This window comes from Medicago truncatula, chromosome 4, assembly GCF_003473485.1.
Source record: "Medicago truncatula cultivar Jemalong A17 chromosome 4, MtrunA17r5.0-ANR, whole genome shotgun sequence".
Lineage (NCBI taxonomy): Eukaryota > Viridiplantae > Streptophyta > Magnoliopsida > Fabales > Fabaceae > Medicago > Medicago truncatula.
The window spans coordinates 32,078,885-32,094,051 of record NC_053045.1 but is presented as its reverse complement, the minus strand read 5'-3'; the positions used below and the strand labels follow the sequence as shown (position 1 = coordinate 32,094,051).

At 32.2% G+C, this 15,167-nt stretch overlaps 1 pseudogene; it reads left to right on the top strand.

The window, feature by feature from the left end:
- Positions 1-6,346: 6,346 nt before the first annotated feature.
- Positions 6,347-13,292, top strand: LOC11412946 (snRNA-activating protein complex subunit-like; annotated as a pseudogene).
- The last annotated feature ends 1,875 nt before the right edge of the window (positions 13,293-15,167 follow it).

The window sequence follows — 15,167 nt, the reverse complement described above, 5'->3', positions numbered from 1 at the left end:
ATATTGGAAAGAGTTGGAACGGTGGCTTACCGAGTGGGTTTACCGCCGCATCTTGCGAATTTGCATAACGTTTTCCATGTGTCGCAACTTCGAAAGTATGTTCCGGATCCATCTCATGTAATCCAAAGCGACGATGTGCAAGTTAGAGACAACCTTACGGTAGAGACTTTACCGGTGAGGATTGATGATCGTAAAGTGAAGACGTTGAGAGGCAAGGAGATACCTCTCGTGAGAGTCGTTTGGACGGGAGCGACTGGTGAAAGCTTGACGTGGGAGCTTGAGAGTAAGATGCTGGAGTCTTATCCAGAGTTGTTTGCTTGAGGTAAATTTTCGAGGACGAAAATCTTTTAAGTGGGGGAGAGTTGTAACGCCCACTTTCGTTTAATCGTTATTTAATCGAGTTTAGGCCATTATATTATAATTATATAGTATATGCATGATTTTGATATGTTTTGATGATTTGTGGTGAATTTAGTGATTTGATTGATGACGTGATAAGTTATGAGTTTTGGAGGATTTGATTATGATATGAGAATTATTTTATTGATAAATAGAATAAAGATTTGAAAATAATATAAAATATTTAGTTGAGGGCTGTTTTGATATTTTAGATAGTTTTGGGGGAGAAAGTGAGATAAGATAAGTATTTTAAGAGGAGATATAAAAGAATAGACCTAGGTTTAGAAAAAACACTTTGTACGTGAAAACTTTTGGAAAAGGGAGAAAAAGCTTAGAGAGGAGCAAGAGACCAAAGAGGGCTGCGATTTCTTCATAACCAGGTAAGGGTGAGACTAATAATTCAATAATGTTATTTACTGTAATTCTGATGATTAGTTGACAAAGTTAGGATTGATTTAAAGAAGTTTTGGAATTAGGTCAAAACCCTAAAAAATTGATGATCAAACGGTAAAACTTGTTTAGATTGATGTAGAAACCGTCCTTTAACCTTAGAACATGTTTAGATGGATTATGGAATCAAAATTAGGCTTTAAACCATGTTGTGTGATGGATTTTTGAGAAAAACTCTAGTCTGCCCGTGCTTCTGTTCATCGCTCGCCACGGCGAGTGATGATCCTCGCCTCGCGAGTGATGAACTTCATCGCTCGCCACGCGAGCCCCTTCCCTTCGCCTCGCGAGTTGTTTGGTGCAACTCGCCATGGCGAGCAACCTTTCCTCGCCTCGCGAGCTTAGGCAGAGTGCATGTCATATTTCGTGTTTCGACCTTTTTAGTTGAATCTTGTATGCCTTTGAGTACCTGAACATACCTAGCATTGATTAGGAATGAATGTAGGATCAGAGGGAACCCAGAACAACCTTAGTTTGGGAGTTGAGTGGTACTTGCCATGGCGAGTAAGTTATCTCGCCTCGCGAGTACAACCAGGATGAACTTGTTTATGTGTTTATGCGATCTGTGTCGCACTTGTTGATCAAGAGTGAACCCCTAACTGGTAATGAGACCTAGTGATGTCGTTTAATGCAGACTGTAGAGTTGTTTAAGTTATATTAATATTAATTGAATATGAACTATTGTATTGTATATTCATGCAAGATAAGAAGATGTGATAATGATACAAATTATGTGCTTTGATATAATGATATCATCTTGTTATGTGACCTGTTTATGCTGCTTCCGTTATTTAACTAAGTGCATAATTATATGATGAAGTTTAGCTCCAAATTATTGGATGCATGTTGATAAGTTGATTACGATGTTTTGTTCATATGTGTCCATGCATAGCATATCATTGAGCTTAGTCCTCACCACGAATATTAGGAGCTTTGTCCTCCGCACGTTTTATAGGAGCTTTGTCCTCCGCACGATTAAAGTATATTAATACTTATGATGACGATTGGTACCACATGCATATAAGGAGTCTAGGAGCATTGTCACATTGTCATGATTAAGATGCCTTGTTGATAATGAATGAATATGTGATTATGTGATAAGTGTTTATTGATTATGTTACGTTGTTCATAATGAATTGGATATATGATTACGTGATAATTGTTTAGCATTTATGCAAAGTTAGTAATGGAATGATTATGATGTTAATTTATGATTCGCAATTACATTGATTAATGTTATTTTATTATGAAATCTCACCCCTTCTGCTTGAAAATGTTGCCCTTCGTATGAGTAACTTGCAGGTGATCGTGCTTAGTGTGCAGTTGCCGTCGTGAGTGGCCTTGCCTTCACTGTGTCGTCTAGATCGTTCTGATACGTAACAGGATGGGGTTTTATGCTATAGCATGCTTCATTCTCTTACGTGAACTGCCATGAATATTTACTGTTTTGATTAACTCTTTTGAGATACTTGTTGGGCCTGCGTGCCAAAACGTTTCATGAATTATGGTTAAGATTTTCCGCTGCAAATGTTTAAGATATTGGTTAAATTATTATTTAACTGTTGGATTACGTTATATGTGATATCCCGTTGTTTGATGTTTACTCTGATAAATGTTATGTTTTTAAAGAAATTTTAAATATTGGGAAAACGGAGTGTTACATCGTCTTAGTCTGGTCATTCTCTGACAAACCTCAAGATATTCAACTTTCTTATATCCTTAATTTCTTATAATCTTAGATGTCTAATAATTTTGAATCTATCTTATTTTTAAAAAAAAAAAATATCTTAAATATACTGTGCATTTGAAATTTATTTTTTCTTTACTAAATTATACTTTCAACTCAGTCTTCCCTAAACTAAATTCCTGGCATCGTCCATGAAAGAGTATAACATCAAAATAAAAAAGTTTCAGGCAAATACAAGACCTAGTTATATCAATCCAGTATCTAAAAACAAAAACTCAAATGCATAAAGAAAGAAAAGAAGATAATATTGCAAATGCATAAACTGATATAAACTTGTATATAAAGTACATAAATAAGAACATATCCAATCTTAATTCAACTTAAAATATGAAATGCTTATTTATTAATTTTGTTACGTCTGCAGCAATTTAACCTAATTTTTTTCCGCTCATTTGTTTTATTAGGTTTGCAATTATTTAACTTAACAAATTCCATCTAAAAAAATGCATCGCGCCAATTTCATTCTATCATCTTGCCTTTTTTCTTTGAAGAAAATATTTTCTACACTTATCCTTATTATTTATTAATTTTGTTACGTCTGCAGTAATTTAACCTAATTTTTCCTTATTTATTAATTTTGTTACGTCTGCAGTAATTTAACCTAATTTTTCCTTATTTATTAATTTTGTTACGTCTGCAGCAATTTAACCTAATTTTTTCACGCTCATTTGCTTTATTAGGTTTGCAATTATTTAACCTAAAAAATTCCATTTAAAAAATGCATCGCACCAATTTCATTCCTATCCTCTTGCCATTTTTTCTTTTGAAGAAAATATTTTCTACACTTATTTGGTGCTGCACGTTTGTTCTAGAAACTATGAGCATATCAATGATCACGTTTGATGCCTTCTATTTTATACTTTTTTTTCGGCTACCCTAATTTCTATGTAAACTTGGGTATATATACTCTAATTATTGATAGGATTACCGAATTTTCTTTTGTAATATTTTCAGATTTCATACATTTTATGAAGTGTTTTATTTTGTCTACGGATTATCACGTGTTATTTTTTCACCTTACCTATTATATATTGCATTTTATTATTCGTATGTCAATCCCTTTACAATAAACCCGAGCGGAGCACGGGTGATAAATCTAGGGATTGTCTAAACCTACTTAAATCCAAGATTAGTATACCCTTACTCAGCACTCTACAGTTTACCACTTCACACAAAATTTAGAAGTTAATCACCGTTACTTCAGCACAACATCTATAGGACAAGTCACCGTACGTCACTGTTTCATCAGGAATCTTGTAAACTTCTTCAATCAGGCCAAATTTGTCTGGTATGAATTCAAGGTCAAAGATGGTAACAACCTGTTAATAATTTAAAAAATAAATAAAAAAATCAGGAAACCAAATGTTAAGCCATCATCACGAGCAATTAAGAAACAACTTCCTTTTCTGGGAAATAAAGGAATTCACAGATAGACAGACAAGGAAAACTCACTTGTGTTTTAAATTTAAAGACTCGGAGAAATCGTCACTAAACATAGTCGCCATGGCCCCTTGCGTAAGATCCACTGCAGATAGAGACGGAACTTAAACTTGAGGAATGAAAATAAATAGGATAGGAAGGAAACTTAAAACACAATAAGTCATACCGTCCGAAGAAAAAGCAGAATTTGGTAGCGGGATGGGTTCTCCTATCTGATCACATTCTTTGACTATAACATCAATTTCAGTGATGATAATACGCTTACTGTCGAACTCCATAGGTTCATCGACTGAGAAGTTATTGAGTTTAACAATGGAGCCTATCTTCAACCTTCCGGAAAGGACCAAATGGCGGACAAACACAGCAGGATTAAAATGCTTACCATCAGCAGGATTAAAGTGACATCAATAATTTGCAGCACCGGATTAAATTCCTCTTCATCATCATCACGGAAATGAAGGAAACGGAAACTGTCGCCGCAAATTCTCTTATCGCTCCATCAGTCAGAACCACACCCATTGTTATTGTTTGCTACGATTTTAGAAACCCTATTCGGGTCCAAATGCAAATAAATAGTTTCATAATAATGCTATATTGTTTTGATATTATAAAAGATAAGAATTTTTGTTATATTTGTTATATTATTGTTTCTTTTTTTTGAAGGAATTGTTATATTATTGTTGTTATTGAAAAGATAAATATGATTTGTTATTTTTAGGGATAATATGGTTTGTTAGATGGCTAAAATAAAATATGTCTCCTTTTGATTTTAATATCTTTAAAAAAATTTGTAGAAAAAATATTTTACATGACTTTTTTCTACAAAATGAGATCAGTCATCAGGTGTCACGTATGGAAATCAGCACAAAAGTGGATAGGGCCTTCCAACTGCAACAATTGTCCTATCATTACATTCGGGTACAACCTTCCAACTACAATTATCTTACCTAAAATTGGGTAAATTCAAACTTACTAAACAACACCTCTCAAGCATTCACCAGACATCTCTATTGTTCCATTCAAAAGATTGAATTATTGAATTGTGCATAAACGTCAAACATAAAAATAACAAATCATGAACGTCGAACCAAAAGATTGAATTACTGAATGTCTTTTTAAGTGACACCAAGGTGTCGAACAAGGTGTCGGGAGAACCTTAGAAGTTGAAGGTTCGAACCAAGTAGTTGGAAGAATTGTGCATGAACGTCGAACATATCGGTCATCGCTTCAAATATACACAATAAGAAATTAAAAACAATTAATGAAAAAGTCATTCAAACATTTCATCAAACACTTTTAGTGCAAATTATACATAAACCCTAAAAATCATAAAAATAACCCTAAAATGTTTAACTCTAAAAAAACATAAAATGCAAAAAAATATAACCTAAATTATTCATCTTATATCTACTCTTAAAATAAATCATATACTCTTAGATGTAAATATACTTAAAAACTAAAATAAAAAAATAAATATAAAACACCAAAATTAAAAATAACCCTAAAATTCTAAACTATAGCATAAACATCATGCAAACATTTTAACTAAATTAATCTACTTACATCTACTCTAAAAATGAATTATAACATATAAATCTACTCGAAAACTAAAAAAAAAATATACTCAAAAACTAAAAAAAAAAAAATTATAACAACTAAAATGTAAGTTATTAGTTTTAAAGAACTAAAATGTAAGTTAATAGCACTATGTTTTATTTGTGATTTTGTTCAATAAATTTGGTTGGAGTTTTTAGAGAGATTGGAGAATTTTTTTGAGATTTTGAGAGTAATAATGGATGAGAGAGCTTCTGTCAAATTTGTATCAGGAACGTACCGACAGTTAACTGCCGATAAAATGCTCGGCACTTAACTACTGTCGATTCCTTTCATAATCATAATTCGGCAGTTAACTATCGCCACCGAAGCTTTCCGTCTTTTACACGTGTTTTTCAGTCTAAACAAATACTTCCTCCATCCCAAATTGTATGTCACTTTAGAGAAAAAAGATTATCTCAAATTATATGTCGCTTTACAATATAAATGCAACATTAATGTTATTTTTTCTATTATATATAACCTTAACTATTTATCACTCTCTTTTCTTTTAATTATTTCTTTTATCTTTCTAATATTATTTATTAAGAACAATTTTTTAAAACAACTCATGATATCTCTTTTTAAAACAATATTAATTGCATTTCTTAATAGATGTGAAGTGCTCAAGACATCATACATTTTTGGAACTGAGGGAGTATGTGTTTTTCGGTCTAAACAAATGAACAGTAATTTTCCAGAGCATATTGGGCAAAGCCCAATTGGAAATTTCTCATTACAAAGTCTACTTTCACATTCTCAAAACAACCTATCGAGATTGTCTATCCTCTCTAGCAATTTCATCGACTTTAGCATAGAATCGGACTTTCACAAACCGATTCAAAGATTATTGATCTGAATTCAAATTCAAGAAACAATCCTTTGCTAATTGTATGGTATTATACGGTGCCACCGATTCAATAACGCCAGGTTCTCTCTCTCGCTCTTTCTATTTTTCGATTCATTGATATCTTCTGAGAATTGTAGGGCTTTGGTTTTATTACTGTTTCCAAATTGTGTTGATTTTATTATTAATTTATTGTTTAGTTTCAGACACATGAATATACAGATGAAGGTTTCCATCTGAATAATAAATTTGATTATATATATATATATATATATATACACACACACACACACATATATCTGATTTTTCTCCTAATTTTTTTTCTTTCAATAATACGAAACAAGATGAATAGATGAAAAAATTCTTCTCACTGCTGTGTTAAGCCACCATGCCGTTCATATGTTTGCGGTGTAGAAGAAAGACCCTAGATAATCAGAAGGAGAAAGTGACATTATTGCCCTTTGCTTATATTATAGAAAACGTTGGGCTGTGATTGTGATGCAAGAGAAGATACATGGACCTGAACTTTTTGCTATTTAACATAATGCTACTTCTAAATAATTAAAATAAATATTTGTATGTTTTTTTTTTAAAGGAATAAATATTTGTATAGTTTTATTTTTTGTTTGATCAATTGATTTTATTTGAAAATTTACACATTTTAATAGTACTAATGATAAAAAAATCTAAAGAAATTAGGTTTTTTTTTTTTTTGTGTTTACCATGCTTTAAATTCATTGTGATTTGTGGTTAAAGACTCTTACTTTTAAAAAGACTTTAATATTGTCCAAATAGGCTTTAAGACTCGTATAACCTATTAAAATATTTATATTATTTTATTATAGGTGGTGTTCAACGTCGGAGCTCGACCTCCGACCATTGTGGGTCATTGGAGTTTTGATCATTGTGTACCACCGAATGCCATTACCATCACATTTTTAATTATTGAATTAATAATATTAATTATTTCTAAATTATTAAATTCGTTGGGCTTCTACAAAAAAATAATTGGGCTAAATATACAAGTATTGGGTCTTGTTACATAAAATCAATTTGGATTGAATTCATTAAAAAAATACAACTTTACTATATGGATCGGATGAACATCCATCCATTAATAATCTAATAATGGATAGATCAGATGAATTTATACTTAATGGATGAATTTTTTAGAAAATTGTTTAGTGAATTTTTAATGAACTGGTGGATTTTAACTAAAGGCTTTAGGTTAGGCCTACAAATTTATCATAGGCTAGGCGCAGACCTTTCAATACATACTCTGGTCTGGCCTGACCTATTCACACCCTTATTTTAGAGGTTTCTTCCGGTGCACTTGGTTTTAAGATAAGATTTGTTCTGAGCTTTCTTTGTTATTTCATGATACAGGTATGTTGTTTTTGTGCAGAAGAAACTAGAGTCCTTCCTTCCCTTTCTTTTTTTTTTGGGTTTGTCTGCGGCGTAAGCGACAAGAATAAGAATAATGGATGATGATGAATTGGAATTAGAATGTTCAATTGATGATCCTTCAATCTCAATTCCAAGGGGTGGACCCATTTTCGTCTCCAATATGTCTGGCCCAATTGTTAGGGTTCCTCTTTTTCAGGATTCAATTCTTACTCAACTTCACTCTCTCCAATCCGAATTACCACCTGATTCGAATCATGATATTAGCGTCGATGATCTTAAAGTTTTTACAGAGGACGATTTAATGGACATGGCTTTGAAACAAGTCTTTCAAGGTAGAGACAACAATCAAGATCCTCCTAATGCAGAGTTAGTCACATCACTTCCCCTCTTCTTTTTTATTCTCTGATATCATTAATTGATTACGATGGATGTAGTTGTTCTGAATAATATAGATTGAATATTGGATTTGGTTGCCGGGGTCAGAAGAAGCAATTAAGGAGAAAGTCTCGTCTAACAAATAAACCCATTCTTGATGTATGTTATGTTACTTAACTCTCTCTTTCTCTCTCTAAAACCATTTATTTATTTTATGCTTCTCTTCTCTGTTAATTATTATATTTGCTGCTGCAGAGTAATTGTAAAGAAAAGGTGGAGGAGGTTGTCAGAATCAAACAGAAGCAGGAGGAAGATAAGGCACAAGTCAGACTTCATTCATTTCAGTTAGTATTCTTAATATTCATTCATTTTATTATGTGTAAGATAAAATCTATCTAATCTAATTCAGCTATCTTTCTTTAGTCCTGATTGCAGGATCAATAAATCTGCCAACAAATCAATCAAAACTCAAAGGATGATGTCTCTTAGGTCCACAAGTTCCGCCAGAAAGGTCAACACACTGGGTCTTCAGGAGCACATACCTGTGCAGGATTCAGAAGTTGTTCTCTCTGTCGAGATTTACCATAATTTTCGTAAAGGTGTCAAGCTATCCAATGCCAAAAAAAAGGTATTCAATGTCATGCCTACATAATTTTGAAAATAATAATTCAGTTCATTTTGGATAACTACTACCATCAAAGTTAACATGTAGGACCTCTATTCTTTTTCTTTTGGGTAGACCCAAGAGCTGTTAGTTCTTGGTGGGTAGAACTTATCTGTATTGAGGGACAAGATCAATTGCTCAACGGACCAGGTTATGCAAAAGGCTGGCCAACATGACCCTTCTGGTTATTTTCTAATTGAGGTATGCGCCTATACTCCCTCTTGTGACGAGATGACTATTTCTTCATCGAATCTGTTGACAAAAAACCAGTTTCTTGCAGGATGTATTTTACACTGATTTGAGGGATCCATCTGCTATTGATTTGACCAGACCCATACTCGATTGGCTTCAAAACTCCAAGGAAGAGGCACAGAAGAAATGGGAATATACTATAAATGGGGAACTACAGCAGAAACAAAAGGCAATTGTAGGGGAAGCATCTGTATCACACTTGCCTCGCTTTGCATCTTTTGAGATGCACAAGATACATTTTTGTGACTTAGGCTTTCGGCTTGGTGCTGGATACCTTTATTGTCATCAGGTACATTCTTTTATCTAGGTTTATTGTTTTGTTGTTGCCTTTAGATTTTCCATTTTAAAAATTTTTTGCTTTAAATGTGGCACTGCTTATGAAATTTGTCTCATGGTAATTGAAAGAGAAGTTTGGCTGAGGTTCTCCTATTTTTCAATAGTACAATGCCTCTCAAGTGAAAAGGCGAAACTTCAGTAATGTTTGATGCAATGATAAAATGGATTGTAACAACCTGTTCCGTACAACTCTTAGTGTTTTGTTTGGTTTCATCAATTTTGGTGTAATCAAAGTTTCATATTTTTTACTTTATGCCGTGTTCTGTTTTATTTTTAATTTGCATCAAACATAGTAAAGAATCCATACATTTTGTTGTGTGCTCTGTGCTACCTTTAAACAAAATGGTTTAGCATCCATAACTGACGCTAGATCAAGATGTAAGTTCTCTTTAGATAAACATGTTCTTTAAGACATTGTTGGGAAGTTACAAGAGGAAGGGAGGGGAAAGGAAAAGAGAGGAGGGGACAACCCCCACCTTGCATGTCTTTATTTTTCTTTAATTTTGGGGGTTAAAAAAAATTGGAAACTTTGGAATGTTTTGAAAAATTCTCTATAATACTCCCAAAACAAAGAGAATACTAGTCATAAGTCTTGTTTTCTCCTCCCATCTAAAAACACTTGCAAACATTGTTGGGGATTCTCCTCTCCCTCCCCCCTCCTCTCATCTACTGCTAACTGACTCTCAACATATTCTAAGTGAGTAGCCAACTAGTCATCGTGAAAGAATGAGACCATAAAAAAAGTAGTCATAGTGAAGTGACTATGCTAGGCATAATATTTGTTGATCCTTTTCTGATCAGCTAGGGCCCTTTCATATTGGATCCAAATAAGCCCATAGCGTGGAGAGTTTACTCTAGGAGGGGTAAAAGAGGGAAAAAGGGGTGACTCTTAGGTAAAATGATGACGTGGATGAGAGAAGTGAGGTTGTAACCGTTTGTCCATAGTATAAGGAATGAAGATGTGGGTTCAGAGAGTATCCTAAGAATTTTGCAGTTAGATATAGGAGCTACGCTCTGGGCAGTTTAGGGTTCTATTTCCTCGAATCTGTAAATATTCCATTTCCGCTGATCATTCAAGATTACATATTTATTCAACATATTTGTTTATTTTTTACTGCTTCTGAAAATTGGTTCCTAACACCATCATTGGCCAATATATAAATTAAAGGAGATTACTTATTTAGCACTAGCAAATTTGAAAGGGGCTGCATTTTCATTGAGCCCTAACTACGATGGTGTTTGATGTGGCCAAATTGATAATCGTTTTCTTAGAAATTGGATCTTTATATATTTTGTTAATCGATAATTAAAAATAGGGTTAATAGTGTTTTTCACCCCTGTAATATAGGCCATTTCCGGTTTTCGCCCTTATTAAATTTTCGGTTTGATTTTTGTCCTTGTAAATTTTTTTTTTCCGGAATACCCCCCTCCTCCCTCCAACTCAGCAAATCAGCCTATGTGGCGCTGACATGGAATTTATTTTTTTTTTTTCTTTTTTTTTTTCACTTGCCACGTGTATAATTCGTTTTTTTTTTAATTGTGAAATTTTAATTTCGTTTTTTAATTTTAATTTTAAAAAACTCAATTTTTTTTTAATTATCTACATCAGATTTTATTTTTAAAATATTTAAAAATTAATTTTCAAAAATAAAAAAAATATTCAGATTTTTTTCCAAAAAATTTAAAAATCGAAAAAGAAAAAATTCAAATATTAAAAAAAATCAGAAAAAACGATAAGAATTTTTCGGTTTTATTTTAAATTCGAATATTAAAAAAATCAGAAAAAATATTCGGTTTTTTTTTCGAAATTAATTTTTTTTAAAGATTCTGGAGTTTAATTTTCAAAATTAAAAAAAAGTTAAATTAGAAGAAACAAATTCGAAATTTTTAAAAAAAAGTCATATTTTTTTTATGGAAAATATTTTATTTTTAATAATCTGGATACAGATTTTTTTTTTAATTCAGATTTTATTTTCGAAAATTTTATTCTAGATTTTTATAAAATCATTTTTGAAATTAAAATTAAAAAAAATCATTTTCTAAAATTTTAAAAATTCTAAAAAATCATATTTTTAATATTTTAAAATTTTTGGAAAAAAAATCTGAATATTTTATTTTTGAAAATTAATTTTCAAATATTTTAAAAAATAAAACAATTAAAACAAAATTAAAATTTCACAATTTAAAAAAAGAAAAAAAAACGAATTATACACGTGGCAAGTGAAAAAAAAAAGAAAAAAGAAAAATAAATTCCTTGTCAGCGCCACATAGGCTGATTTGCTGAGTTGGAGGGAGGAGGGGGGTATTCCGGAAAAAAAAAAAAAAATTTACAAGGACAGAAATCAAACCGAAAATTTTATAAGGGCGAAAACCGGAAATGGCCTATATTACAGGGGTGAAAAACACTATTAACCCTTAAAAATATTAAAGGTCAAAATTGTACGTTGGAATATTTGAAGTAATCGTGTACAACATACCGCGAAAACATTGAGATACTTGTCCAGATTCTTTTAATGGCCAAATAATCTTTTTTTCGTCTTGTAACGAATAGACATAATAGCCTCTTAATGTATGAAAATATAATATCTCTTGGACAACATTTTTTTTGTCAAATAGCCTAGTTTATGTGGCTCACACATTTTATTAATGAAATTTTCTATACTTCTAAATTAATGGAATAATTCATACTTTTTTTTTTTGCACTTTTTTGTGCAAAATTTCTCTGTATCATGGAATTATTGGCAGATGTGTGCATCACCCATGCAAAATTGATCTGATTTTTCCATGCACATTACCTGCAGGCTAGAACTACATTTCCGTTGAGAAGACCATCTGTTACACCTAAGGATGACGAGGACGGAGAGTGGTCGCCGGTGTATGAGGCACGACAATGAGCGGCTCTTGACAGCTTCTAGAGGAACCGAATCACATCAAAATGATAGGGATCCTGAGGCGTGTAGGTATGTCACATGGTTGAAGGAAGACTTATAAAAAATATTTGGTACTACCTATATCAACAAGATGCATCTTCTTTTTGGTAGCACATTCCATAAGAACTCCACAGTTAAGCGTGCTTGACTTGGAGTAGTCTTTGGATGGGTGACCAACCGGGAAGTTTCCCGGTAAGCGTGCGAGTGAGGACAAAACACGCTGAAAAGACTCGTGTTGGTTTGTAGGGTCAGTCGACAATGCTTAAAGTCGTCTGGGATGTTACAAATGGTATCAGAGCATACCTCTCCCAGTACGGTGTGGTTCGGGGACGAACCAAGCGGAAGCTGGTGGGCATGTAACACCTAAGGATGACGAGGGCGGGGAGTGGTCGCCGGTGCACAAGGCACGACAATGAGCTCCTGACAGCTTCTAGAGGAACCGAATCACATCGGAATGAGAGGGATCCTGGGGCCGTGTAGGTATGGAACTACATGGTTGAAGGAAAGCTTATAAGAATTGTTTGGTACTACCTATATCAACAAGATGCATCTTCTTTTTTGTAGCACATTCCATAAGAACTCCACAGTTAAGCGTGCTTGACTTGGAGTAGTCTTTGGATGGATGACCTACCGGAAAGTTTCCAAATAAGCGTGCGAGTGAGGACAAAACACGTTGAAAGGACCCGTGTTGGTTTGTAGGAATAGTCAACAATGCTTAAAGTTGTATGGGATGTTACACCGTCACTCTCAATGTGCAAGTAGAACATAATATTTTCATCAACCAATGACTATACGTGCACAAATAGGCATTACTAGAAAGTATGCCAAAATTGTGTGGATTTTTCGGTATGATTATCACAACTCTTTTAATTTAAATATAATAAATAATTCTAAAAGTATATAAAATCAGTCAATTTAGTCCCTCTTATCAAGATGTTACAAACTAAATTTTCATATATTTTAAGAACTAACGAAATTCGTTTTGGGGACTGCTTATTATCATTATATAATTTAGGAATTATATTGGAGAGAGACAGAAAATTTAGGGATTAAATGATGGTTTATTCGATAAAGATAAAGAACATAAGTGGTCGGATAGGCGTGCATGACTTAAAGCATGTTTGGTCGATAAAGAACCCACCACACGTCTATGGAAAGTGAGTTGAACGCCATGTAGAATTGTTTTCGAATAAATTGATATTGTAAATTTTGATTAAGATCAGGTTGAAATGAAGTAATTTATACATTCACAAAAAAAATAAAAACGATTTTAGTTTATTCATTTTGTTTGGATAGTCTTAGCTGAAGCTTTGAATATTCTGCATTGTGTTCATCTTCACTCTCAAAACAAAAGTTTCCAACGTCATTGAGAATGACAATTCAGTGGAGATGTATATACTTCAATTTAAGATGTGAATTAATTAGTAGAACTGTCTGTCAATGAATCGGACTTCAAAGTTATGTTTTTTGTGAATGAATATAATGAAGAGAGAGGAGACTCAATTAGTTAAAAATATAGTAATCTTGTTTTGAATTCTTTTAGAGGGAGGATATTTTGACTCCAAGAATAAGTTTGTTTACTTACTCCAAATCTTAGCCTTTAATTGAATTTTATTTAATGGCTTAGATTGGTTAAAAATAAGTGATACAATAAACTTTAATTTTCTTCTCTATTAGAGTTAACACTCATCATCCCAAAATGGCAAAACAATTAATGACTTTTAATTGGTTGCTTTTATATTCTTCTACCCTAGCTCTTTTTTTTTATACACAAAAAATAAATACATAGGCTAGCAAAGAAAAAATAAAATATATGTTGATTTTTTTAGATAATTTTTTTTTGTCAATAATTCAATAATAATAAAAAAATTGTAGGTTTGTCGGAGAAAAAAACATGAGATACATGGAAAAACATATGTGTAAAAAAAAGAAAGATCGTAAAAAACTATGCTTAACTGGTAACCAATTAAAAAAGAGCAAAGGGATAGAATAAAAAAACTATCAATTAAATTAAAAGTAATTAATTGTTTTACTATTTTTGGGTGAAGAATGTCAACTCTAATAGAGAAGAAAATGAATGCCTATCTTATCACTTATTATCAAATCAATCTAAGTCATTAATTGATAATAGAATTAAAGGTCAAGATTGAAAGTAGGTAAAAGAATTTACTCTTGGAATCAAAATATCCCTCCTCATAATATTGTTGTTGATATCCTGACATAAGAATGAAAATAAATTATGATTTTATACGAAAACCCTTCACTTTCTATTGTGATCACCAATATTACCTTTTGTAAATTGAGATCTTTATAATTATATATTACTGAAAAATAATCAAGTATTTCTTTCAAGTATTTTACATGCATATAAGATTTATTATAAATATTTTTTTGACAAAATTTATTATAAGTATTTGTTAACGTATCTTAGATTTATTATATCATAAATTTTAAAAAATTCACATGTCTGCCTATTCATCGCATCCGTACTCATACTTCGTATCAGGAGATTCATATTTGATATGTTTGGACACAAGTTGAAGTCCAGAATTTTTCACTTCATATTAAATGTTTGATTCTTACCACTAGACTATTTAACAAAAAAAATTGAATATTTTAATCCAAGAGCTTCATATAGACTAGGGTTTGCAGTTCGGGTTTGTGAAAAGTTGTAGCGAATTTTGCACCTTGTGAGTTCTATATATAGACTCACTTGTGCGCACCGTATCT